Source organism: Rhinopithecus roxellana, chromosome 20, assembly GCF_007565055.1.
Source record: "Rhinopithecus roxellana isolate Shanxi Qingling chromosome 20, ASM756505v1, whole genome shotgun sequence".
NCBI lineage: Eukaryota > Metazoa > Chordata > Mammalia > Primates > Cercopithecidae > Rhinopithecus > Rhinopithecus roxellana.
The window spans coordinates 37,902,474-37,928,126 of record NC_044568.1 but is presented as its reverse complement, the minus strand read 5'-3'; positions in this window follow the sequence as shown (position 1 = coordinate 37,928,126).

Below are 25,653 nucleotides of genomic sequence, written 5' to 3'. Positions count from 1 at the left end.
TTGTTGAAAATCACACACCTATTGAATACAAAAATACAAGGAAATACCAAATATTAATACTTCTGTTAATGAATTAAATGTGTCCCTTCGAAATCTGTATGTTGAAGTCCTAAATGCCAGTGGGACGGTATTAGGAGGTGGAGCCATTGGGAGATAATTAGGCTCAGATAAGATGATGAAGGTGAAGCCCCCGTGATGAGATTAGTACTCTTAAAAGAAGATGGAGAAATACCAGAGCTTCCTTTCTCCCATGTGAGGGTCCAGTGAGAACTTGGCCATCCATAAGCCAGGAAGCGGACTCTCACCAAGAACTGAATCTACCAGTATCTTAGTATTGAATGATCCAACATCCAAAACTGTGAGAAATAAATATCTGTTGTTTAAGTGTCCCAATGTATGGTATTTTTTTTTTTTTTTTTTTTTTTTTTGAGACGGAGTCTTGCTCTGTCGCCCGGGCTGGAGTGCAGTGGCCGGATCTCAGCTCACTGCAAGCTCCGCCTCCCGGGTTTATGCCATTCTCCTGCCTCAGCCTCCGGAGTAGCTGGGACTACAGGCGCCCGCCACCTCGCCCGGCTATTTTTTTGTATTTTTAGTAGAGACGGGGTTTCACCGTGTTAGCCAGGATGGTCTCGATCTCCTGACCTCGTGATCCGCCCGTCTCGGCCTCCCAAAGTGCTGGGATTACAGGCTTGAGCCACCGCGCCCGGCCGGTATTTTTATTAGAGCATCCCCAAACTAAGATTCTCTAAAATTTGGTTTGGACACAGCGCTATACCTTAAAATGTTTTGGTTAAGCTTAAATGGTTGGAAAGAATATCACAATGATCAACAGTGCAGATAGATCTGAACTGGCAATGCAATGCAAGAAGAGGTAGGTGCATCTACGGTTCATGGAGAGTGTTTTAAGCATTTGTGATGGTAATAACACTAATTTTAACATTTGCTACCACTTGGGAAAATATTTTATGCTAAAGATAATGTTAATAGTTATGTGTCTATTAGATATTCAGCCCACCATGTTTTATAAACTTGCTAGTTTCATGAGAGAATTATTGAAAGTTAACTATAATAGAAAATTGTTTTACAGCAAGTTATAGATGGTTTAGAGAGACTTATTTCCAATATGTTTTGGCTTTCGTTTTTTGGATACTTTCTATAGTTTATAGATCAAACTTGGATCTAGTTTATCCAAACATTATTTCAAGCTGTGTATAAATATTTGATATCAATATTCTAAAACAACATAGATGGTGCTTGTATAAGTTTTTAAAAGAAATTTTGGTTTATAAAACAAGCTCAAGTGCAGATTTTTCCTCCTGAAATAGAGATAATGTCTTCTTGAAGACAGAACTCAATTGAGAGAGAGAGAGACAGAGAAAAAGAGGCAGAGAGAGACAGAGGTGGGGAGAAAGGGAGATAATATATTCATCATTTTATTATGGTTAATATTACATTAGATTTAACCAATATATATTTATAATTATTAATATGCAATATGACTGATAGAGTCAATGCGAGCAAAATAAATCCATGAGCATATTTTGATAGAGGATAGCCTGAGGGAAACATGCTTATACTTGTAGGATTGGTTCATAGATACTGCAAAATGAGACTATATTTAACCAATTTAGTAATGATTTCTCTCTTTTTGTCTTTGTCTTTCTCTGCTTCTGTGTTTGTCCCTTTCTAGTCTTCCAAAACTTCTTCTGCAATACTTGTTTTACCTGAAAAGTAAACATAGACTATTAACTTCAACAATTATAGTTCCTCAACTCCTCCAACATAGTTAAGGCTTTTCCAAATTACAGATCAAGACATACTCTCTAATTAAATACTAATTGACTTTGACAGCTGCAAGTCAGCAAACACAGATGCCTCAAACTTGTGACTTACTATATTCAACAAAACGGTGATCGCCACCTTTTAAACGCATTAGTCACAGAGCATTTTCCGTTTAATTGAGAAATATCAAGTCAACAGGAAGTGCTTGTATGAAAACACCAGCATAGATTTTAAAACTTCTCAAGGAGACGAACACTCAAGCCATTAAAGACAAAATGCCCTATCAAAGTGAATGACAATAATAGCTTGGTACATCCATTAGTACATTAATACTATATGAAGCCATTACATTGTTTCCATATATCTATTAATACTCTGTTTCCATATATCTATTAATATAATTAGTGATAATATGGAAAACATTAAATATTTTGAAACTTGCAAAAAGAAAATTTAAGAAGAGCGTTTTTGAGAATTAGCGTGGTATTTTCTCCACCTCTTCTTGTCCAATGGCAATAACAAGACATTGGCCAGGGACTACCATCCCAAAGATGCATATAACTATTATTTGCACAATCAATCAAATATCCTGAAAGTTGAGCTGATAAACATATTGTCCAAGATTAGGGTTGTAGTTTTAGGATTAATGTTTGGGTTGGGTTTCCTTATCATCTTAATAATTTATTTTCATTGTAACTTGAAACTCCTTGAACTCCCATTTCTTATAAAATAAAGCAGATGATAACATCTGTCTCACTGAGTAATTATTACAATTCAAAACGTCAATTTAGAGTTTAGCTCATTGCCTAGAATGTTGGAAGCTCCTTCTATATCAACTTTTTGTAGTATTATTACCTTTTAAAGTTCACACAATGATTTCCAATGGAGTAGACTTACATTTCCATTTTGTAGAAAAGGAGAACTGAATTTGGCCCATGGATACACAGTCCATAGGTATTTGGGGCTAGATTTTAAAAAGGGTCATTATCTGGTAGTTCACATATTGTCATAGTTAGCTACTTAGCACAGTACCTGACAAAATGAACTTATAGCAACTTCAAAAACAGTAAAATAGCATCAATATTTTTATTGCTTCAACGTGTGTCTTTTTCTCTCTTTTGACTCCTGCCTTTTATAACAGTGTGTTAGATCATGCGGGAAGGCAAAAGAAGAGTACAAAGGAGATGGAGATCCAGCAGACAAGGTATTTATACCAAGTGGCTGAGATCTGACAACAGTTTAATCTCTGATTTCAGTTTTATCAGAGATGTTAAAGCTGAAGAAGCTGTGCTGGATGTCAGATCAGTGAGGCGGATCTGTTGCTCTAAACCTGGCTTATGATCATTTGCCTCATTGGTGGTTTGGTTTCCTAAAGTGGAAAAATGTAGGGCTTTCCCTCTGTGCTTGATTTTGGCCCTTGTTCTTGACTTTGACCCAGTACTTACCACACTTCAGTTCTTCAAATTGTTTCACTCTGACACTAAGAGAGTTGAAGGGCAAAGTGAGATTCAAGAACTGTCAAAGTTAGTCCAACATAAAAGGGCATTTTGGATTCTACTCCTCTAGTATTAGCCCACAACAGGTGTCCAATTTTGATTTTTCTACATCCTACTCCAGAGCCAGTGCACAAAAGTCAGACTTCTGTCTTCATTTTTACATGTTACTTGGTTTGACGACGAATGTCTTGCAGCATTGCACTCAATCAGAAATTGTTTATTTTTCTACACCCCTGCCAAAGGAAAACAAACAAACAAACAAAATAACCCTGAAGCACATCTGTATGTTTTTCTTTCCAAATTTGGAGAAGTTGAAAATAAATTAGAAAGGAAACATAACTGGTTGTAGCAGATGGTGATATTCCATTTTATTAGATGCATTTTTGCTCTTTTTCAGAACTAGGTAGATAATGTAATTCAGCAGGCAGTCTTAGGTAATTCAAAGAGTCAATATAGTCAAATCAACTCCTCAGCAAATCAATGTGTGACAACTGCTCTTTACTTATAAATTGTCCCCACACTTCATAAGGTACATCTTTGGCATAAAGCAAAAGGGAGTTTTGTGACGTAGTTACATAACAATGTAGCTTCCAGGTATTTTCTTTTCGTAACTGCAATTTAAATGTATGACTAGAAGCTGGCATTTTCTAGTTGTAAAGAGGCTGTCTGGTGTCTTTCTGGCTTAGATATGTGAATCTGACCCCTGCTCCCCGCCACTCTTGTTCAGAATCCTTATTCTTTCGTATGTCACCCTCTGAGGTAGCATGAGAAGAAAGTTCAGAGGAAAGGTCATATTCTGGGCGGACAGCTTGCATCTGTCTGAAAGGGAACTTCATTTGTTTCCACTTTATGCTATTTTATTTGAACAGGGGTGTTTAAGTGATATTTGCTTGCTTCTTGCTCTACTAGTGAGAAAAATTACAGACTGTAAACAGGTCAGTGGAAGCTCTCAAAGATTTTCTTCCTAAGAAATAGTTCCAAATTCTTTTATTTGAAAATAGTTCTCAAATTTTATTTTTCTTGATAAATAACAAGACTTTTTTTTTTCTGTTGTGAACCATACCTTATTGATGAAATTACTAAATCAGTATTTCAATGGGATTTTTAAATAAATTTATGAATACCAATAAGACCAACTAACATGTTAGAAAATGGTAATTTAATACCAAGTATTAAAGCAGACAAACTGAAATATAAATACTAATATATCATTGCTGATAGTACATCTTTACACAACCTTTCCAGAGAGCATTTGAGGAGTATTTGCCAAGTTTTAAGAGCACACAGCATTTATAGTAGCAATACTGTGGAAACATGTTTATTTTATAAACATATTTTTTCATCTGTGACACTAAATGTATATGAATATTTATTGTGGCATTGTAATTTTATCTATAGATGAACATTTAGATTGTTTTTAAGTTTTCTACTATTTAAACAAAATATAGCACATTAAACAATAGTGTACTAAATGGCCTATAAAAATAATATATATCTAGATGCACTGACAAATAAAGATGATTTCATACTTACAAAACCTAAAAAAGATAAAATTGTATAGGAGGATGTCTTAAAAAGCACCCTGTTAAATTAAATTATTTGGGCTAAGTGTCTGCTTCCATTTACTAGTTATCTGATCATGTACAACTCATCCAATGTCTTTGAACCTCAGATTCTTCCTCTGTTTGTGTAACTCAGAATAATTACAGTAGGTAGGTTTTATATAACTTAGAAGATTTAACAGTGAAAAGTAGGGTGAGAATGTGAAGGGGAATTTTCTTTCTTCTTATATAATAATTAAAATGCTAAAATTAAATATTTCTGAATTGCAAGATTATGTTTATAATATTCAAAACAAAATTTACAAAAGGTACATTACACAACAAACAATTATTATACAGTGATATCTTATTGATTGATTAATTAATATATAAACTATATTTCTAATAGTTTGAAACACTATATATACTCCACATTCCAAGCACTGTGTTTGATGCTGAGGATACTAACTATAATGCTCTCACCAGATCCTTCTTTTTGTAATTAAGAGCTTCTTGTTTGCTGGGCACAGTGGCTCACACCTGTCATCCCAGAAATTTGGGAGGCCAAGGTGGGCGGATCACTTGAGGTCAGGAGTTCGAGAGCAGTCTGGCCAACATGGTAAAACTCCATCTCCACTAAAAATACACAAATTAGCCAGGTGTGGTTGCAGGCACCTATAATCCCAGCCTGGGTGACAGAGCAAGACTTTGTCTCGAAAGAAAAGACAAAGGAGCTGATTGCATTTTTGTTAAATATACTGGATTCCCATCCCATTTGATGAATGTGACAAAACTAGTACAAACTTCTTTCATGGATTTAAAACAATCCATTAAAATTACAGATTTCAAATGTCAACAAATGTGAAAATTTAAAGAAGGGCATTAGACATTGTGAATTTTAAACAATGACAACAATACCAACAATACTAATGATGATACAGTGTTTGTGACTAAGAAACTTTTCAATAAATATTAGCTGAGTAACTTAACTCATTTAGCCTTTACAATAATAACTTAGGAGCAGCTGTTGCTATTCTCATTTGATGCATATGAAATCTGGGGTGAGGAGCTATTAAGTCACACAAATATAAGTAGCCACATACGGAGATACTGAATTCAGGTATTCTCTACTTCAACTGCTATATTGTAGAGCCTCACAGCAGTTTCCTTACCCTAATTATTTAAATGACTGTACATATTATTTCAGAAAGAATTATATTTGTACATAGACCCATATGTTAGAACATTTTATTCCCAAGGAAGTATCATAACATAACTTTGATTTCAATTTGACCTATAAACCAATACTAAAATCATATTCATGTAACCAACTATAAGAATATTAATAATATAGTCTAGCATCAACAACAAATTACACTTGCTAGAATACGAAAATATCAAAAAAAGAAAAAACCATTATCCAGTTGGAAGTTTATAGCAGTAATTGAAAGCAACCTAATTTTAATTATATTGAAAGATTTTCATCTGCAACAAGTGTCTGAAGACAATAAATCAGATTATTCAGAAGCCTCAATGAAAAGGACGTGTTCCTTAACTACTAGGAAGGAAAAACAGTAAAAACAGCATAGATTAGGAGGCACATTTTCCAGAACCTATATTTTACAGGCAGTTGGGTTTATAAATTACAAGAAATATCAGTAGAACAGAGCCTTCATTAATAGAAGTGGAATATATAGATGATGATTCTATTTATTTATTAATTTATTAATCCATTTACTCATTCATGATTCATCTACTTATTCAGAAGGCATTTAACACGTAATTGGTGCCTGGTTGGCACTGGGCTAATTGCTGCAGAAAGAACCGGAAATAAAATTCATTCACAGTTACACCATCATTAGACTGCAATCTCCCCAAGAAGGACTTTTGGATTTTGTATTTGTGTCAATGAGTTTGAGTCTATTGGGCATGGTCTTGATATAAAAAGATGGCACACTCAAATTATATAACATGAGAAGAACATAAGAAGAGGCTATTTTTAAAGGCTCCAAGTAGCATTAAAAAAATAATAATAAGGGATGGTACCATGCTTTAGAGCATGTAATATTGGAAAGATACTATCCCCTCTAGGCTTGACGGAACAGAAAGAAGGAAAAATTATCAGAATGCTGAGAGAAGCAGATTGGAGAGGGTCATTCAAGTTATGGCCATCAGCAGAAGGAAATAGCAAAATTAAGGTATTACAGCAGAAAATCATCTGGGGAATAAATTAAAAACTCCACTCTCCTATTACCTTCCATTTTCATACGGAACTTGTTCCCACAGCTCGCATTGATCTAACTCAACCACAATTTAGAGCATGGGAGAACCCAGTGATGCAGTACACTGAAGTTAGCCTTCAGGGGCATACAACAAGGAAAAGATGACTGAAGACTGTTTCTGGAATTGGAGGGCTGAATGGATGAGATCCAACACATGGAGCAAGACATGTAAATACATAAAATTTAACAGTCCTTACATGCATTCAGGAAGACAAGAATTCCCACCCCCACCCCGATCATCCACACTTGATTTTCAGGGATACACATAACAAGCTAGAGTAATACAAATGAAAAAAAAAAAAAAGTGTTGTTCTTATCTTTGAGTTGTATTATTAATGACTTTTTCAGCACAACTGTGATTATGACCCCTGATTAGAAAGATCTAGATTTGGTTTGTTGAAGTTTCAACAAATATCTTATTAATTCTTTCTTTTTTTTTTGATCAAATACTTGAAAAAACTCTTATTTTAAGTTCAGGGGTACATGTGCAGGTTTGTTACATAAGTAAACGTGTGTCATGGGGGTTTGTTGTACAGATTATTTAATCATCCAGGTATTAAGCCTAGTACTGATTTGTTATTTTTCCTGATTCACTCCCTTCTCCCAACCTCATGCTCTGATAGGCCACAGCATGTGTTGTTCCCCTCTAAGTGTCCATGTGTCCTCACCTTTGAGCTCCCACTTGTTAGTGAGAACCTGCAGTATTTGCTTTTCTGTTCCAGGGTTAGTTTGTTAAGGATAATGGCTGTAACTCCCCACATATCCCTGAGAAGGACATGATCTCATTCTTTTTTATGGCTGCTTAGTATTCCTTGGTGTATATGTACCACATTTTCTTTATCTAGTCTATCACTGATGGGCATTAGAAGAATAATCAATTCTTTATTAACACATTCTGCCCATTCGACCAGTATTGCACTTAATGGAACTAAGATGAATAGAAAAAAATAGAAGAAAAATTGTTCTGATGTGGAAAGAGGAGGACTAAAATCTTATTTCAAAGAGATGTAGTTCTGTTCACAATCAATCATTGATGGAGGCCATGGAGAGTGGCTCAAAATATATGTCAGATTTCCCATGTCCTCGGAGAACATAAGAATCAGTTGAATATTAGAAGGACAATTCCCATCCTCTTTGCTTCTCAAGACATATCTCGAATCTATGTTAAAAAACAGCATGCTATGTTCTTCTGCACTCTCATGTTTATCAGTATGTATGTGTGTGTACATAAATGTGTACATACATGTGATTACTAAACATGACATTTGGCCTTCCACTAGCAATAGCATAATGCTGGTATTACATCTAAAATAGTTGTTATAATGTCAAAATAACCCAGTCAGAAGGTATTTTTAAAATATTGTGAGATAAAATGGGTACAGCACTTTATTGGGGACTGGTATATATCAATTATTTATTAAATACTAGATTCTAAATGTAATTTTTTAAAAATGAACTATAGCTAGCTCATACTATCTGTGAGTTCCACATCCATTGGATCAACCAAATGCAGACCAAAAACATTAAAATAAAAAACAATAAAAATAGCTATAACAATAAAAATAATACAAAGAAAAACAAAGTATAAGAACTAATTACAAAGCATTTACATTCCATTAGGCATTTATAAATAATTTAGGGATGATTTAAAGTACTCAGGAAGATATGTATATATGATATACAAATAATATGCCATTTTATATAAGGGACTTGAGGATCCATAGGTTTTGATATCTGCAGGAGTCTTGGATCCAATCTCTCGTGAATACACAGGGGCAACTGTACTTTTTCTCAACTTCCTCATATAAACACCTCTCATCAAGCTTCATGCATTATAAAGCCTTCTAAGCCCTAACATTACAATTAACAACAGATGCCACGGCTATCTGTGAGTGTCTTTCACAGATATATTTGTGAGATTAGAAAGCACATTCATCTCGTTTAAAGAGCAAAAATTCTGCTTTAAAAAAAGGACAATTACGCATGGCAATCAAATACATTAAGGCTATGCTGGTTAACCACTTGAAAAGGAGAAGGGGCTCCATCCAGGTTGCATAGAACACATAAACCCCATGACACATAAATGGTGACAGAGTCCAATATGGACATATGAAATGTCATTAAGACATTATCTTTTATTGAAACAGATTCGAATTTAAATCCAACTTCATCCATCATTTGTATATAATCTTAGGCAAGTAACTTAGCATTTCTGAGTTTGCTTGCTAATCTAAAACGTATGTATTTTTTGTATCCCATCTTGTGGAAATCTTAAGAGGTTTAGCAATATTTTGCTAGTGTCTCTACTCTTTCTTACACAGATAATTATATAATCATCAATATCATTTTCTGCTTTATTGTACTAGTTAACTACATAATAAAATATTAATATTATTTACGGACCAAGCACAGTACAAGATATACTGGACTTCATTAGTATATTGAAGTTTCATATTGCTTTCTCTTCTGTAATGTGCTTACATGTCAGGACTGCATAAGGTAATTGCACACACCTGAAGCCAAAATTTAAAGTAAGGTTATGTTTATTGCAGCACTATTTACAACAGCAAAGACTTGGCACCAGCCAAAATACCCACCAGTGATAGATTGCATAAAGAAAATGTGGCACATATCCACCATGGAATACTATCCAGCCATAAAAAAAAGAATGAGTTTATGTCCTTTTGCCGAGACATGGATGAAACTGGAAATCATTATCTTCAGCAAACTAACATAGGAACAGAAAAATAAACACCGCACATTCTCACTCATAAGTAGGAGTTGAACAATGAGAACACATGGACACAGGGAGGGGAACATCACACACCGGATTTGTTGCAGGGTTCGGGGGGAAAGGGGAGGGAGAGCGTTAGGACAAATACCTAACGCATGTGGGGCTTAAAACCTAGATGATGAGGCCAGGCGCAGTGGCTCATGCCTGTAATCCCAGCACTTTGGGAGGCTGAGGCGGGTGAATCCTGAGGTCAGGAGATCTAGACCATCCTGGCCAACATGGTGAAACTCCGTCTCTACTAAAAATACAAAAATTAGCTGGAAGTGGTGGCACATGCCTGTAATCCCAGCTACTCGCGAGGCTGAGGCAGGAGAACCACTCGAACCAGGGAGTCAGAGGTTGCAGTGAGCCAAGATAGTGCCACTGCACTCCAGCCTGGCGACAGAGTGAGACTCCATCTCAAAAAAAAAAACCAAAACCCTAGATGAGGGGTTGATAGGTGGAGCAAACCACCATGGCACATGTATACCTATGGAACAAACCTGCAGGTTTAGCACATGTATTCCAGAACTTAAAGTACAATAAAATAAAATAAGAAAGATAAAATAAGGTTATCTGATGTGATTTGCAGTGTTATAATAACTTGACCTCATTGTTCTGCCTAACCAAGTGTGCTTGATTCATCATACAGAACGCATCACAGATACCAGTCTCTACTAGACCCAAGCATTGATTGCAGGTCTAGTGTCTAGTAAACGACACCATACCATTCCAAGTTTACATTGGATCATGATGTAGGTCAAGAAAATCCAACTTTCTCGTTCTCTGTCTCATTGTTTCTGCTTTACTAAGAGAGGTTTTACCTCACTCATTGCACCTGCTTTCTCACAACCCTTTTTAAATATATGTATTAATAACACCAATTGATGCAATCCGGTTTCATCCAATAAAACAATCTTCCTAATGACTATCTAGTCATGCTGATTACTCAAGCTCCAGTTCCCACAAGTTGATGTGAATGGTCAGATGGAATCTGCACACACAGTAGGGTGTGCCACAGAGAGGGACGCGTAACATAGATAATCCTCCACATTTTTCTTTAAAAGAAAGAAAACAACTGTATTGTTGAATAAGTGGTTAACTAGAATATGCTGTGCATCACAGCAATCTACTGAAAGACTGCCTAGACTGAAAGAAATCCCACCCTTTTATGTACCCAAGCAGACACAATTCATTGCTTACTTGTTCTCAAGGTAAACAATACCTAGTCTTCAAACAAGAGCTTGACAGCACTGATTGTTACATACAGTTCATCCTAAATTCACTTAGTAATTGGGGTGACTGTCTGTGTTAACTAATTGGCTTTACCCAAAGAAAAAATAAACTTCCCATATAAGAGAAAATTTTACAACTGGGAGTGAAGGGACCACTAAAGTTAGATTCCTACTCTACCACAGAAATTAGGAGATAAAACACTATCTTTCTTGATGATTACATTTTTTATTACAGTTTAAGTTCTAGAGTACATGTGCACAACGTGCAGTTTTGCTACATATGTATACATGTGCCATGTTGGTGTGCTGCACCCATTAAATTGACACTTACATTAGGTATATCTCCTAATGCTATCCCTCCCCACTCCCACCACCCTACAAAGGCCCTGGTATGTGATGTTCCCCTTCCTGTGTTCAAGGGTTCTCATTGTTCAATTCCCACCTATGAGTGAGAACATGTGGTGTTTGGTTTTCTGTTCTTGAGATAGTTTGCTGAGAATAATGGTTTCCAGCTTCATCCATGTCCCTACAAAGGACACGAACTCATCCTTTTTATGGCTGCATAGTATTCCATGGTGTATATGTGTCACATTTTCTTTTTTTTTTTTTTTTTTATTATACTTTAAGTTCTAGGGTACATGTGCACAACGTGCAGGTTTGTTACATATGTATACTTGTGCCATGTCGGTGTGCTGCACCCATCAACTCATCAACACCCATCAACTCGTCATTTACATCAGGTATAACTCCCAGTGCAATCCCTCACCACTCCCCCCTCCCCATAATAGGCCCCAATGTGTGATGTTCCCCTTCCCGAGTCCAAGTGATCTCATTGTTCAGTTCCCACCTGTGAGTGAGAACATGTGGTGTTTGGTTTTCTGTTCTTGCAATAGTTTGCTGAGAATGATGGTTTCCAGCTGCATCCATGTCCCTACAAAGGACACAAACTCATCATTTTTTATGGCTACATAGTATTCCATGGTGTATGTGTGCCACATTTTCTTAATCCAGTCTGTCACTGATGGCCATTTGGGTTGATTCCAAGTCTTTGCTATTGTGAATAGTGCTGCAATGAACATATATGTGCATGTGTCTTTATAGCAGCATGATTTATAATCCTTTGGGTATATACCCAGTAATGGGATGGCTGGGTCATGTGGTGCTTCTAGTTCTAGATCCTTGAGGAATTGCGATACTGTTTTCCATAATGGTTGAACTAGTTTACAGTCCCACCAACAGTGTAAAAGTGTTCCTATTTCTCCACATCCTCTCCAGCACCTGTTGTTTCCTGGCTTTTTAATGTTTGCCATTCTAACTGTTGTGAGATGGTATTTCATTGTGGTTTTGATTTGCATTTCTCTGATGGTGAGTGATGATGAGCATTTTTTCATGTGTCTGTTGGCTGCATAAATGTCTTCTTTTGAGAAGTGTCTGTTCATATCCTTCACTCACTTTTTGATGGGGTTGTTTGTTTTTTTCTTGTAAATTTGTTTGAGTTATTTGTAGGGTCTGGATATTAGCCCTTTGCCAGATGAGTAGATTGTAAAAAGTTTCTCCCATTCTATAGGCTACCTGTTCACTCTGATGGTAGTTTCTTTTGCTGTGCAGAAGCTCTTTAGTTTAATTAGATCCCATTTGTCAATTTTGGCTTTTGTTGCCATTGCTTTTGGCGTTTTAAACATGAAGTCCTTGCCCATGCCTATGTCCTGAATGGTATTGCTTAGGTTTTCTTCTAGGGTTTTTACGGTATTAGGTCTAACATTTAAGTCTCTAATCCATCTTGAATTAATTTTTGTATAAGGTGTAAGGAAGGGATCCAGTTTCAGTTTTCTACATATGGCTAACCAGTTTTCCCAGCACCATTTCTTATATAGGGAATCCTTTCCCCATTTCATGTCTTTGTCAGGTTTGTCAAAGATCAGATGGTTGTAGATGTCTGGTATTTTCTGAGGGCTCTGTTCTGTTCCATTGGTCTATATCTCTGTTTTGGTACCAGTACCATGCTGTTTTGGTTACTGTAGCCTTGTAGTATAGTTTGAAGTCAGGTAGCATGATGCCTCCAACTTATATTTTATAAAATGCTTTCCAGATCCTTGAGAAAGATATTCCTAGATCATAAAGCTGCAAGAGGTGTGTTTATCTTTAAAAAGATTTATGTACATTTCAAAGAGACAAAGAAGAAACTTACACATTTTCTAAAGCAAATACTCATAAGAAAAGTGGGGCAGGGAGTATCTTCCTTTAATTTCAACCAAGAAAATTATGTATTTTTAAATAAATTTGTATTTGTCCTTCTAATACACATATGCATGCACACAATTATAATTTTTATTCTGAATATACACATTCATGCACATATAATACACACATGTATACACATAATTATTATTTCTATACTGGATAATTTGAAAGTTGCATACATCTGTGATATATTTACTAATATGTTTAATTTTAGAATTTATATAAAGTGGTGTCAGAATTGGTACTTTCTTATTCCCTTTGAGTTGCTATAACAACTTGCCATAGACTGGGTAATTTATAAATAACAGGAATTTATTTATCACGGTTCCAGAGGCTGGGAAGTCCAAGATCCAGGTGCTGGCATATTCTGCATCTGGTGAAAGCTCTGTCTTTGCTGCATAAATGGTGCCTCTTGAGGCATTTTCACATAGTGGAAGGACAAGCGGGTGATAGGGATAAATGCTGTGTCCTCACTTAGCAAAAGATGTGAGTGTAAGATCTAGGGAGCTCTCTGAAGTCTCTTCTATAAGGGCATTAATTCCACTTGTGACAGCAGAGTGTTCATGACTTACAGACTTCCCTAAGGACCCCACCTCTTAATATTGCCACAATGGAGATTAAGTTTCAACATGAATTTTGGAGGTACACAAACATTTAAACCATGGCAGTAACCCATACCACCGTGAAAAGCAAACCCATGAAGTAGAGTTCAGTATTTGTTTACATTTCTGTAAATATTATGTTCAAAAGTTACTTTTTGTCTTTCTCTCTTCAACAAGGTTGTTTGTCATTCAATTGAAACGTGATTTGATTCTTTTATAATGGATTTAGGGTGTTTACCCAGTGTAATTACTTTTTTCAAAAAACTGTTATTGTTGAATGTGAAAAACATTAATGTGCTTCCAAAAGTTATATTCAGAGAAGTATCATTCACTTTTCCACAGTTCATATATTTTTGTATTGTTGGATGTTATCTTTAGAGTAAATTTCTTCCATATTTAATAAACTTATAAAGCATATTAGCTGTATAGAGTAAAACCAGGTCCCTTGCAGAATCTCATAGTATATTCCTCCAATACATTTTATCATTTTCAGAATTTTCAACTGCATAAACTATCCTGAAAAGTTGCCTAAGTGGAAGAACCATCAAGACCTTGTAATTTTGACGTTTGCAGAAAGATGTGTGGGGGAACAAGAGGTTCATGGTGGGTGACCTCCCAGTATCTTCTGTAGAAACTGTGTGACTCTTCCTGTGGCTTGATTAGGTCCTTCTCCTTTGTTCTACTTCTTCCATCAAAGCACTTAATATTTTGCATTATAATCATTAATTTTCTTATTGGTGTCTCTTTCCTTAAGGGAAGAAACTACATCTTACTAAACTACTATAAGAGCCTGATGTTTTCTGGATGCATGGGGACACAGGCATGAATGGATGTAGGTGAGCAAACATAAGGACATGGTGAAAAGTTGAGGAAAGGCAATCTGTACATTAATCATCTGGGTTTTATTATCTCTCATTCCAGATGCTTAGTACAAAGTGGTACTAGTTAAAATGCAAATTATTACCCCCTTCTCTTTCAGGGATTTAGGGATAGAGAATTATACTCTCCTTATTACCCATTAGTCCAAGAGAATTTGAAGCAAGTACTGCAGAAACCATATGTAGAAGATTGATTTTGGCCTAGATAAGTGGATTTTCCTTGCTTTAAACTACACATTATAAAAAGAAAAGGAAAATCTGGAGAGTAAACACAAGACTTACGGATGTTGTTCTTGTGGAATGATACTATGGGTATCATCAGTGTGATTATTACTACCTGAAAGAACAGGTCCAAACAATTTTCCATTTACTGCATTAAGAAAAGGGACTGGGCATGGTGGCTCACACCTATAATCCCAGCACTTTGGGAGATCGAGGTGGGCAGATCAACTGGTCTCAAGACCAGCCTGGCCCACATAGCGAAACCCTGTCTCTATTAAAAATACAAAAATTAGCTGGGCATGGTAGCGTGCACCTGTAGTCCCAGCTACCTGGGAGGCTGAAGCAGGAGAATTGCTTGAACCCGGGACGTGGAGGTTGCGGTGAGCTGAGATCACACCACTGCACTCCAGTCTGGGCGACAGAGCAAGAAAAAAAAAGAAAAGAAAAGAAAAGAAAAGAAAAGAAAAGAAAAGAAAAGAAAAGAAAAGGAAGGGAAGGGAAGGGAAGGGAAGGGAAAGGGAAAGGGAAAGGGAAAGGGAAAGGGAAAGGGAAAGGGAAAGGGAAAGGGAAAGGGAAAAGAAGAGAAGAGAGAAGAGGAGAGGAGAGGAGAAAAGAAGAGGAGAGAGAAGAGAAGAGAAGAGAAAAAAGAAAGACATGCATGATAAGTTCCATATGCTTAAGAATATAAAATATGCAGACTACACATTTAGCAGGCAGTGTTAACCTTATGTAAAATATGGGTAACTATAGAAAGACACTATTATGGTGGAGATTTTTATCAAATGACCCTATATAATCTCAATGGTTTTTACTATGGAACATTGTAAGGGAAAGATATTTGCCCTGTTTCCCCAACTTTAATGAATTAACTCTTCTCCATGCATATATATAATATTATATATAATATATATTATAAAATAATTATATAATATAAAATATTATATTATTTTATATTTTATATTTATTATCACCTGATTCCCTGGTTGCAGCTGTAAATGAGTGATTTGGCTTGAATCAACACAGTAACCTCTCTTTCCACAACTATTAGTTTAAACATTACTACTCATCACAGTCATTTCAAAGTACTCAATCTAGTAAATTGTGCAATGGCAGTTTTCGTGACTCACTTAAACCTGATACTACTTTTGTTATCTTTCAAAATGCATGAGTAAGTCCTGCTTGAGAATAAAGTCTGCACAGAAGAAAGCAGCATCAAGAAACAGATGGAGATGCAGAACTCTGAAAATGTTATAAGAGAACCAGCATCCAGTTATGTCAGCAGTGAACTGTTTCTTAGCTGTTGTGTTGTATAAGCCAATAAGTCTCTCACCCTCTCTTCCTTTCTATATTATTCCTCCATAACTTTATGGGATTAGTAAATAACCTTATCTGAATTCATTAGAGAAGAACATCTAACTTAAACTGTCTTAAATAAAATGGGTCAAAACAAATATCTAAGAGTTGTTTTGCTAGTTTCCTCTTTTCTTTATCACTCTGTCTTCTTCCCTTAGATTTTGCACTTATTGTGACTTATTGTGAAAATACATACATTCACATATGCATAATAAAAGTGAGATGAAAGGAATAAAATAAATTTAATGTTGGTTAGTACTTGGTTTATGAAAAGGAGAAAGTAATCATGAGAATACTAGTCTGAAGGACAAGAGACACAGGTTCTAATCCTACCTCTGCCTTTAATTTGTCTTGTGGTATTTAGTGAAAATAAAATGCATTAGTCAAATAAATAGAAAACAAACCAAGTATTGGTTTTAAATTAAATTCTTGAATTTCTAAGAAGTACGCAAAAATAGCAATGAGAGATTTTAGTCTATTTTAAAACATAAATTTCAAATATCTCTTAAAAATCATAGATGTAATGGGGAAATTCCTGTCCAAACCAAAGCATCCTCCTATTTTTCTTAATATGCATAGTCTTATTTGAACTCAGCCTGGTAACTTTTGTTTACTCGTGGAAACAAAAAGGGTTATGACTTGTGAGCTATATATGCCTTTGATTAATAATAAATTTGTAGTCAATTATTATTTAATAAACTCCATGGGTTTGGAAGACCACAGCCAGATGGTCCTGTGGTTCCTGACCTTTATTTCCCCAACAAGACCCTTTTTATTATTTTCTTCCCCCTTTTGAAATATTTCAAAATATCCTAGGAAAGAGTATGTGCTCTGGTGACATACTGATTGGGGTTTTGCTTCTATACTTAGAATTAACCAGTTGGGTGTTTCTCTGAATTTTAGTTTTATCACCTTTAAAATGGATTGCATGTACCTCCAGCACAGAATTACTATTAAGTACGAATCAGAATTTTGTTTGTCATGTTGTTAATGTTTTATAAACATTAGTTTTCTATTCAGACCACATTTTTAAAATCAGGTTTCTACCTTAACTATAATGTATTACAAATAATGTAAGACCACAGGTAGTCTATAGGATTAGAAAGATAATTCTGCGTTATTAAAAATGGGTTAATAAAATCTTAGATTTCGTAATGTAGCACTAATAAAATATGAAATGTATATTATGAATTCTCTATAAGTCACATATTTTACAAAATAAGTATACTGAAAAAAAATCATGGATTCAGTAATATAAATACTCAATTGCCACAAAATGTCTGGAATAGAAAAAATTTTTTTTTTTTTAGACAGAGTTTCACTCTTATCACCCATGCTGGAGTGCAATGGCACAATCTCGGCTCACTGCAACTTCCACCTTCCGGGTTCAAGCGATTCTTCCACCTCAACCTTCCGAGTAGCTAGGATTACAGGTGTGTGCCACCACACTCAGCTACATTTTTGTATTTTTAGTAGAGATGGGATTTCACCATGTTGGCCAGGCTGGTCTCGAACTCCTGACCTCAGGTGATTCACCTGCCTCAGCCTCTCAAAGTTCTGGATTACAGGAGTGAGCCACTGAACCAGGCCTGGAACAGAAAACTTTAATTTAACCTCCCTTAATGATATGTTAATATTTGATGTCTAAGAAAGCAAACATTAACTGCCTTAGTAAGATCTTTCATATGTATAGCAAAAATGAGGCACAAAATGCAATAGGTTACAAAAAGATATGCCAGGGAATCTCTTGCTGTCTGTAAGGCCACCTATAGCAAACTGAGATATTTTCAGAAACAGACAAGGAGACCAGGGATGTTTCTGAAGGACAGATCAGACTAATATTTTTTAAGGTTTAAACAAGATAAAAAATATATCATTGCAACCCTAAACTGTCCTGACTTTCTTTGAACATGCAGAGCCTTCATGTGATTCAAAATTATCCACAAAACTTAAAAACTTTTGCAAAGAAATTTAGCAGCCACCAAAAATTCCTGGAAGATAAATAACTTTGTAAGGGCAGCATGTAAGTATATATAGATGCTCAAGGTGAGCCCGCATTTCCGAAATCCAATGTTTTTTCCTAAGGCTATTATGGCAACTGTGTTATTCATTCAGAATCTGAGAAAATTTATTGACACTTTCCCAAGAATAAGTCACATATGGACACATACACAAATTAGTTTAGGGGGCATCAAAAACACCTTGAACACCTGCAATGTTCCTTAGATAAAGAACAACTGGTTTATTTATCAGCTAATATATGTTCATGATTGCAAACATCTGTTAACATGTTTTTAGGTCAATAATTGTCCTCTCTAGATAATATTTGCATTCCACAAACGAGTCATAGGAGAAATGGAGGCAAATATTTGAAGATGTCTGTGTTCAGTTGCATTACGTACTCAGATAGGGCCCTCTCTGAACTGGAGACCCTGAGCACTGGACTCAATATGGGTTCTGGTTGAGCCTCAAGGCAATCCGCCCACTATATTTTGAATTAATTAATCAAATTCATGGTGGTTTCACTGTTAGGCCTGGGGGCTCCCATGCAACAGAAGGGATTGTAAAAATTTTTCAAGAAAATACTTTACAGCATGAAGACACAATGCTCCACATACAGGCCCTGCCTGTGGGCCCTAAGGCAACATTGTGTCCAATAGCTAGTGAATCTTTGAGGGAGAGATTTACATTAAACAATCAGGCAGAAAATTAGTACATGATATATACACCAATTTCAAAACTTCCCTGTGTTTGCCAGGTGCGGTGGCTCATGCCTGTAATTCCAGCACTTTGGGAGGCCAAGGTAGGAAGATCACTAGCCCAGGAGTTCCAGACCAGCCTGGACAACATGGCAAAACCCTGTCTCTACTAAAAATACAAACAAAAAAAAAATATTTGAGCATGGTGGTGTGCACCTACAGTCCCAGCTACTCAGGAACAGCGAGGCTGAGGTTGGAGGATTGCCTGAGCACAGGAGGTTGAGGCTCCAATGAGCACTGATGGTTCCACTGCACTAGAGCCCTGGCAACAGAGCAAGACCCTGTCTCAAAAAAACATAAAACAAACCAAAAACAAACAAACAAACAAACAAAACTTATCCATGTCAATAGAATTATTAAACACACTGAAATGTTTAGTTTCAATCCACCCTTTCACTAAAGGCAATCTATGAAAAATCACTAAGTTATTCAAATACAATAGCATTCAGATACCACAGGAAATGTACTATACAATGTTAGAGCCTAGGTTCATTAAGCAATGTGTGACATTTATATATGATAGATCCATTTTAATCTTAGGATTTTTTTTTTTTTTACAGAGGCCTGAGATACTTCAGTACCCTACGTCCTGAGATACCAGGACGTAGGAGGTTTGCCAATATCTGAAGACATTTTTTGTTAGATGCAATTTGGAGGATGGTACTACTGACATCCTGCATGTAGAGGCCAGAAATGCAGCTAAACGTTCTATGATACACAGGATAGCCTCCCACAACAAATAATTATCCAGACCAAAATGTTAATAGTGCCAACATTGTGAAACTCATCATATCATATATGTATAAATATATGATATGATATGATATGATATGATATGATATGATATAATTTTCCAATACAGTGTGATTGTGTGGATGGAGGATCTCAGTATCTATACATGGTATCTGTAAAATGGGCATATTAAGTTACTCATATAGCACAGACATTTGAAAAAGAAAATGTGGACCAAGATTCTCTGTCTGGTACATTTTACTCCTCACAAATCTTTGAAATTTTAGCTTTTTCTATGTCTTATTTTTTGCAACATAAAGGAAGTTTGGCTCGTATAACTTTCATAGTTCTGGAGGTATCTCATTTTTATACCTGCCAATACCACCAATCTCCCACCATCAAATTTTGAAACCTTCCCACCCCTGCCTGCCTTCATGCATACACTTTGTTTTACTTTCGGAGTAAGGATTTAGTTTCTATTGTAGAATGGGACCTTGCAGTCTCTTTTTGAATTGAATGCTGAAGAAATGTCATCTTTAATTAAAATGATAGTATCACCACTTAAAGGTTAAAATGCATACAAAGACACGAGTAATAATGGTTCAGTTTTATATGGCTTAGCCGGCTAACTATTGCAAGAATGCTTCTTAGGCACCTGGATTGCTTTGAGAAAAGAAAAGAAAGAGAGAGGATCTTGCTTTTCTAAAGAATGAATTCTAGATCTGATTGCTTCTGTGAAGAACATTTAAAAAGGATTAGGCAATTCTGACTGGAAAAAAAAATATGAGCTCACGTTAAAAGTTTCATAGTTGACTGCGGTATAATCCCATCAACTTTTCCTGAGCAAATTTGTGAGTGGCTTGCAAGCTGTTGAGGAACTCATATCTCTCATAGCTCCAACAGGAATAGGACATGTAAAGCCTGTTGTGCATCCCACTTCAGGGTGGCTTGAGAGAGCTTGAACAAAATAAGAGGACTGGAAGAAAGAAGCCAAGTGATTCAAAGTGAGTCTGATCTCCCTAATCTTTATTATCAGCTAATGATTTGCTTCCTAGTTTATCAAGAAAACATAAAAATGACTTCCACATGGAGGAATATCATGTTTATACATTTCAATGCATAGACTTCCAAGTAGTTTTGCATTCTCTCCAGTTAACTCAAACTATTTTACTTCTTATAAAAACCAATCCTTCCACTAATGTACAAGTTCCAAGAAGACAAAGACTCCAAAGTCTGTGTTATTTGTTGTCGCATCCTTTACATCTAGAAGATCACCTATCACATAACTGGCTGACAAAAATTATATTTTGAATTAGTCAATCAATGCAGTGGTTTCAAAAGTAAAAGGAATACAAAGGGTGGTTGATTCGTTGCTCCTGGGATCTTCTGTAGGGGGTGCATTCCAGTGCTACCCTGCTATCAAAAATCTGTTCTTCAGCATAGTAGGACTAGAAAAGTTTAACAGCCAATCTTCAAAATTCACAATTATTAAACCCAAAGAAACAAATTTATTTTCTGGTACAAGTTTGTCAATATGAAATGAATTAAATATCTTATGCTGTAGCAATATTTTCAATAGTTTCTTTATATTATATTTTAGAAGAAACTTTTAAGATAGAAAATGCTTCTAATATGTTACAAATTGGAAATAAAAGCAAGAAGTTATAAGACTGTATGAGCACAAATAATATAAACCAACGATTTGTATTGCTTATCTCTGGATAGTGGGAGGATGTATTTTTTGCTTTTCTGTGACTTTTTATGCTTTCAAGTTTCTGTCTCTCACTCTCACTCTCTCTTGCCCTCACTCTGTCTCTCTTTCTTGATGAATATGTGTATAAACAACAGGTATAACACTTTTAAAAAATTCTTTATAGAGTTTATTAATATATGTATATGCAAATATGTATTAAACCAAATGTGTATTGTATAATCTGTTTGGAACTTAAGTTTCTAATTAAAATGCTAATTGCTATTTTCCTGGTCATTATAATCATCTATATCTGGTGTGCACGTGTGTGTTTGTGGATGAAGAAGGGTTGTAAATAGTCACTAGAGAATAGCTTCACAAGAGTGGAATCAGAACAAAGGGCATTATCTCAGAGATGTCACCGTTTCGTGTTGCTATAGATATGTGAGCACTGCATTTTCATCTTCATATTGGTCAAGCAGGTAGGTATGTTTGAGCCCATATCCAGGTGTCCTTTCCATAGATAATGCTGGAAACACTAATACATATATCTACTACAGAATCTCCATTACTAACCACCATGTATCTCTTCCTCCATTTTTTTTTTTTTTTTTTTATGAGACGAAGTCTCGCTCTATCGCCCAAACTGGAGTGCAGTGGCCGGATCTCAGCTCACCGCAAGCTCTGCCTTTCGGGTTTACGCCATTCTCCTGCCTCAGCCTCCCGAGTAGCTGGGACTACAGGTGCCCGCTACCTCGCCCGGCTAGTTTTTTGTATTTTTTAGTAGAGACGGGGTTTCACCGGGTTAGCTAGGATGGTCTTGATCTCCTGACCTCCCAAAAGTGCTGGGATTACAGGCTTGAGCCACCGCGCCCGGCCTCCTGCATTTATTTATACCATATCTCTTGACAGAGAATCTGGCAAAATGTGATTGTTTGAGCTATCACAGTGCCTAGATATTTTTGAATCTTTTATAAACCTGAATGAGACAGAGGTATGACAGACCTGCCCACCTTTTAATTTACATAATGAATCAAGTTGCTTCCAGAGACTGAATTCATTATTCTAAGCAAAGAAACAAACAACCCCATTAAAAACCGGGCAAAGAACACGAACAGACATTTCTCAAAAGATGAAATACAAGTAGCAAACAAACACATGAAAAAGTGTTCATCAATATTCATCAGAAACGCAAATTAGAATTGTAGTGAAACATCATCTCGCACCAGTTAGAATGGCTATTACTAAAACGTCAAAAAACAACAGATACTGGCATGGATGTGGAAAAAAGGGAAAACTTATTTATTGTTAGTGGGAATGTAAATTAGTTCCACCTCTATGGAAAACAGTATAGAGATATCTTAAGTAAACTAAAAAACAAACATTTAGTAACTAAAAAAACAAACATTCAACCCAGCAGTCCCAAAGGAAAAGAAAGCATTATATAAAAAAGAAACCTGTACTTATATGTTTATCACAGCGTTATTTACAATCGCAAAGACATGGACCCAACTTGAGTGTTCATCAACAGTTGAATGGATAAAGAAAATGTGGTATATATACATTGTGAAATACTATGAACCCAAAAAAAGAATGAAATCGTTTTCTTTCCTGCAACTTTGATGGAACTGGAGTCCATTAACCTAAGGTAACTAACTCAGAAACAGGAAATCGAATACCACATGTTCTCACTTATAAGTGGGAGCTAATAAATGGGTACACATGGATGTAAAGATGGCAACAATAGACGCTAGGGACATTCAAAGGGGGGACAGTAGGGGATTCAAAAATTACCCACTGGGTACGGTGTTCACTGTTTCGGTAAATAGTACACTAGAAACTCAATTCCCACCAGTATGCAATATAGCCATGTCACAAACATGTGCCCCCTGAATCCAAAATAATATAAAAAATTATGAAAAGAAACCAAAGAAGGCAAGGTTAACTTGGAATAAGTAGCCTTGGTTTTCAGATGCCACATTGTTCTGAAACAGAACGAGTAATCATGTTGCTCTGGATATCAAGGCCTTAAGATGCTCTGTGACAAACTTGGGGAAACTCTTCTTTTACAGTCTGTTAATGGGCTGTCAAAAGTATATTTTTTAGACCTAACAGGTTAACTAAATCAAAGCTATTTCAATTTTATCTATGAAGGTCTGCCACTGCCAAACATTTACTCTTGAGTCTAAGGATAATGCACATGCAAGACCCCCAGTGCATGTGAGAGAATTTCAGGTGGAAGCAGCAACAATGCCACAAGTGCGGATGCCCCAATGGAAACTGTAAATAAGTCTGTTTGGTTATCTTTCCCTGTCCACTGTTATAGTCAGATACAAGAGGGTAATGAAAAACAGAAGAGAAAAGTAAACAGAAAGCACATTGGAAAGTGCTCCCGGGATCTCCCAGAGTTACTTAGGAGCTTGCACACATTTATCTTGGGCCAACATTAAAAGGTAGGACAAACATTAGCAAACCAAAATTTACCAAAGCTACAAGACCCTCAAGATAGCTATCACTTATCCTCACAGCAGCTCTCACTTAATCCCAGGACTGTCATTGTTTTACATTTGGTTTTGGTTTTTACATTTGCCTTTTCAGCTTCAGAAACAATAGAGAGTAGGCATAGAAATCACATTGTCTTCAGTGGGGTTGAGGGAGTGAATATTCTTTCATGGGGACATGAGAAAATGTGGCATATATATGCTGCAAAATACTATGGCGCCACAAAATGAATGAAATCAATTCCTTTTGCTGCAACTTCAGTGGAGCTGGAGTGCAAGACTGCTGCTCACAGAGCTCGGTATCTGTGGGATTTTTCATCACAGCATGGCCTGTGGCAATAGAACTCCCTATCTTTGAGGGCATAGATGCTAGTGTAAAAATTTATAATTTACATTGTCACTGCCCCTATACAGAGAACCCCCTACCTTTACAGTTCAAAGGGTTTCCATTTATTCATTTACATATCCATTTATCATCTTTTACACCTCATGAAACAAAACATTAAAATAATAAAATAATTAAAATAATTAAATAATAAAAAATAAATAAACTAATAATTAAAGTAAATAGAATTGCTAAATTTCTAATAAAAATTTTACTTGAAGAGGATATTATGAGGAAAAGAGAATGAGAAGATCCAAATGGGCACTTCCCTTGGGCAACGATGGAGCCAGTGGAACTATGAGGAGAACAGAAAGAGCTCACTTCCATGCTGGCGAATGGCAGAAATACGGTTGACATTAGAGTCTCAATGGACAGCGTGTTTCTTTAAAGGACATTTCTCTGTCATAGTTCACCTCATCTCACAGTTCACCGATGAGGTGAAACTTCTCCCAGCACATTTTCTTCAATTTCTTCTGGTCATGTTTTCTGCAAATCTCTTTTTTAATGTGACATTTTTCCTCCCCAAACTTTTAGGAATGCCTGCTATATGTAGAATCAGGTTGTGCATCTATGTTTGTGACTACATCTCTTTTTTTAACAAACTTTTATATGAGGATAACTCATGGTGGCTAAAGCCTTGCATAATTCCAATTCTTGCAGAAAATTGAAATATTATAATTCGTATACACCAAGTTGTTTTTTAAAAAAACGAAAGAGTGAAATAAATAGTGTTTTCAGTTACATTTTATTTTTCTGACACCAAAAGCATTTGTTTCCCTTTCTGCTGGGCTGCCACCTGTCCCCAGCAGATGCTTTTTTTATTAATCCTTTAACCGTGTCCATTGCCAACTCATTACCTGAATTCTTGGGGTTCTTAGCAGGAAAACTTCTCTTTCCTGAAGCCATTCTTCTCCCTCTCTCTCTCTCTCTCTCTCTCTCTTCCCCCCCCCGCACCCCCTTCTTTCTTTCTCGTTTTCTCTTTGCCATTTTAGTTCTTTGGTGTACTCATCTTTAATTTCAGAGGACATTAGTGGAAGGGAATGGAATTCTCAAATCTTTGTTAATCTGTAAAATTGGCTTATGTTCTCTTCAGAAACACTGCCTCCTTTTCTGTGATTGGTTTCCTGACCCAGAGGAAAATAGTCTGATGAAGAAAGCTGTAAGAAAACTAAACTGCTTTA